This window comes from Saimiri boliviensis, chromosome 14 (assembly GCF_048565385.1).
Source record: "Saimiri boliviensis isolate mSaiBol1 chromosome 14, mSaiBol1.pri, whole genome shotgun sequence".
Classification (NCBI taxonomy): Eukaryota; Metazoa; Chordata; class Mammalia; order Primates; family Cebidae; genus Saimiri; species Saimiri boliviensis.
This window is the reverse complement of record NC_133462.1, coordinates 56,193,098-56,197,485: the sequence shown is the minus strand read 5'-3', so window position 1 is coordinate 56,197,485 and position 4,388 is coordinate 56,193,098.

Sequence of the window (4,388 nt, the reverse complement as noted above, 5' to 3'; positions counted from 1 at the left end):
CCCCTCAGGTGCATTACTGGGTCGCGCTGCACTCAAAGCTTTGAACCGTTAAGAGTGGTTCACACCGTTCACAGTACCTGTAACCACTGAAACCACATCCATGAAGGGCGGGTCACACTGTTCACAGTAACTGCAACCACTGTAACTGCATCCTGCTTAGCAAGTCCATCTGCTACTGTGAATACCCTCCTCAGTGATTGATTGTATGGAAAGCTCCCCCTGCTACCCACCTTCATGATTGTATGGAAATACCCTTAGCAACCAACAATCCTAGGAAGCTCCTGCTCTCTGGTTACCAGCTTCTTTATCTAACTTGCCTGTTCTGCTTCTGTAAAATTCTGCTTCAACTAGGCTCCCCTTCCCCTAGCTAAATCAAGGTATAAAGGGAAATCAAGCCTCTTCCTCAGGGCTGAGAGAATTTTGAGCATTAGTCATCTCTTGGTCACAGGCAAATGAAGAGCTAATTTGGAAATCAGAGAGTGGTATTTTCCTTCTAATTCACTCGATTACAACAAATATTTCCCTTGTATTACAATTTATTAACTGAAGTTGATGGTTCAGGTCATTTTTTATTTGTTTATTAATTTTGCTTTTATTAATAACAATAATAGGTAAATCCTATTGGATGTTTATCAAGTGACAGGCACTGTTCTAAGCATTTTACATATACACCATATTTAAACTTCACAAAACTCCAGAAAGTATTACTATTATAACCGTTCTGCAGATGGAGAAACTGGGGACCCAGATAAGATCATATCATAGGAAGTCTACCATGAAAGCTGAGGCTCTTATTATCACCTCAGTACACAGTACCTCAGTGTACAGCCATATATGAATATATTAAATAATTAAGATGTCATCTCTTTATCTGTCATATGTATCAAAATTGTTTTCCCAGTGTTTTTGTATTTTTATTGTTCTAGTGTTTTTATATGCAGAACACATTGATGTTCTTACAATCAACTCAGCTTCTTTTATTTTTGTAATTATTTTTATTATTTCTAAGCGTATAAAGGTGTCTCTCTCTGCTCCAGAGACATGAGAAATTTTCAAATCTGTTCCTTTCCATGTGTTCATACATGTGTAGTATGTACAAATATTATGTATTGGATATACGTATATATTTGTATGTGTGCATATAACATACAAAACATAAACACATATATGCATACTCTTTTTAACCCATGCAGACATTGTCTTGCTGTACAATAATACAAGATATTTGGGGCTGCTTTTCCAACCCTGACACTGTTGCTGGGCTGAGAATTACTCTACCAGTGTTCAGATGAGATACTGAGCCAACAGGATTTAAATCTTCGGCTTATCTTTGCTCCAAGTGATATGATTAAGCTGAGATTACTTAACCCAAGCCCCAGTGAGTCATTCCAAACCCATGAATCATTCTGACAAATCCATAAAGCTGCTGTTGAATTAATGCCTTTGATAATTCTTTCACTGACTAGTTGAACACTGAATGACTGAAAGTCTTATGATTTAGAGACAGGCATGTGTCTGACCCAATGGGCACACCCACTGTATTTCTATAGAGAAGAAATTATCTTTGGAGTAAAATTGGTATGTCCCAAATGAATCAGTAGAGCAGTACGTGTTGTATGATATTACTTGTGGAAGAGAAACTTTATGTCTTCTGTACATAGAAAAAAGGATATAGACTAAGATATGGATATATAGATATGATATAGCTATATGGGAGGGAAGGACTGGCTGAGACTTTTCATTAACCTTTCATAATTTTTAAAAATTTAATGTTTATTTTCAACTTTTATTTTCGATATGGAGATATATGTCACGATGTATTACATGATATGGAGGTTTGGAGAATCCTGTCACTCTGGTAGTGAGCGTAGTACCTGATAGGTAGTTTTTTTAACCTCACCATGCCCCTCTAGTAGTCTACGGTCTCTCACTTATAAGTGAGAACATGCAGTATTTAGTTTTCTGTTCTCGCATTTATTTGCTTATAATTATAGCCTCCATCTCCATCTGTGTTACTGCAAAGAACATGACTTTATTCTTTCTTATGGCTGCATAGTATTCCATGGTATATATGTACAACATTTTCTTTATCTAACCTACAACTGATGGGCACTTGGGTTAATTCCATGTCTTTACTGTTGTGAACAGCATAATAATGAACATATGAGTGCATGTGTATTTTTCATAGAATGATTTACTTTCTTCTTGGTGTATACCCAGTAATGGGATTGCTGGGTTGAAAAGTTGCTCTGGTTTAAGATCTTAAGAGAAATCTCCAGACCACTTTTCACAGTGGTTGCACTAATTTATATTCCCACCAGCAGTGTATAAGTGTTCCCTTTTCTGTGCAACATCTCCCACATCTGTTGTTTTTGACTTTTTAATAATAGCCATTCTGATCAGATGGTATTTCACTGTGGTTTTGATTTGCATTTCTCTGATGATTAGTGAGGATGAGCATTTCTTTATGTTTGTTAGTGATGTGTATGTCTTCTTTTGAGAAGTGTCTGTGCAGGTCCTTTGCCCATTTTTTAATGAAGTTATTTGTTTATTGCCTGCTGTTTTAAGTTCCTCATAGATTCTGGATAATAGGTCTTTGTCAGATGTATGTTTTGCAAATGTCTTTTTCCCTTATACAGGTTGTCTGTTTGCCCTGTTGATAGTTTCAATTGCTGAGCAGAAGCTATTTGGTTTAATTAGGTCTGATTTTTCTATTTCTGTTTTTGTTTAAATTACTTTAATAAACTTATCCAAAAATTTCTTGCCAAGGCTGATGTTGAGAAGGGTATTTCCTGGGTTGTTTTCCAAGATTTTTATAGTTTGAGGCCTTACATTTAAAGCTTTAATTCATTTTGACTTATTTTTGGATATGGTGAAAGTTGGGGGGCCTGCCTCAATCTTCTGCATATAGCTAGCCAGTTATCTCAGCACCAATTATTGAAAAGGGAGTCCTTTCCCCATTGTTTGTTTTTGGCAGCCTTGTTGAAGATCAGATGGTTGTAGGTGTGTGGCTTTATTTCTGAGTTTCCTATTCTGTTCAACTGGTCTATGTGCCTGTTTCTGTACCAGTACTAAACTGTTTGGTTACTGTGCCTTTGTAAGAGCCATCTATGAAGAACTCACAGCCATCATTATGCTGAATGGGCACAAGCTGGAACCATCCCCTTTGACAACTAGAACAAGACAAGAATGCCCATTCTTCCCAATCCTTTTCAACATAGTACTGGATTTCTTAGAAAAAGAAGTCAGACAAGAGAAAGAAATAAAAGGCATCCAAATAGAACAGGAAGAAGCCAAACTAACTCTCTTCACTGATGATAGGATTCTATTCCTAGAAAATCCTAAGACTCCATGAAAGTCTTGTAGAATTGATGAATTATTTTAGTACAGTTCCAGGACATAAAATCAATACTGAGGTTTGGAGTACAAATTCTGACACCCTGGTAGTGATCATAGTACCTGATAGGTAGTTCTACAAATCAGTGGAATTTGTATATATCAACAGTATCCAGGCTGAAAGTGAAATTAGGAACACAATCCCACTCGCAATAGCCACAAAGAAAATAAAATACCTAGGAATACAACTAAACAAGGAAGTGAAAGATTCCTGGAAGAAGAGCTACAGCACACTCCTGAAAGAAATCAGAGATGGCACAAATAAATGGAAAAACATTCCATTCTCATGGATTAGAAGAATTAATATTGTAAAAATGGCCATACTGTCCAAAAGAATTTACAGATTCAATGCTGTTCCTATCAAACTACTAATATCGTTCTTCATAGAACTAGAAAAAAAGTATTCTAAATTTGGCCAGACGTGGTGGCTCAAGCCTGTAATCCCAGCACTTTGGGAGACCGAGGCGGGTGGATCACGAGGTCAAGAGATCGAGACCATCCTGGTCAACATGGTAAAACCCTGTCTCTACTAAAAATACAAAAAAAAAAAAAAAATTAGCTGGGCATGGTGGCACGTGCCTGTAATCTCAGCTACTCAGGAGGCTGAGGAAGGAGAATTGCCTGAACCCAGGAGGCGGAGGTTGCGGTGAGCCGAGATTGCACCATTGCACTCCAGCCTGGGTAACAAGAGCGAAACTCCGTCTCAAAAAAAAAAAAAAATTCTAAAATTCATAAAGAACTGAAAAAGAGCCCAAATATCCAAACCAATCCTAAGCAAAAACGAAAAAAAAAAAAAAGCAAAAGAAAAACCAACCAACAGACAAAGCTGCAGAGCTGAGGGCATTGCATTTTATAATTACACTTTCATAATTACACTTTAATAATTTTGAATTTCGCCCAGGTGCAGTGGCTCAAGTTTGTAATCCCAGCACTTTGGGAGGCCGAGGCGGGTGGATCACGAGGTCGAGAGATCGAGACCATCCTGGTCAACA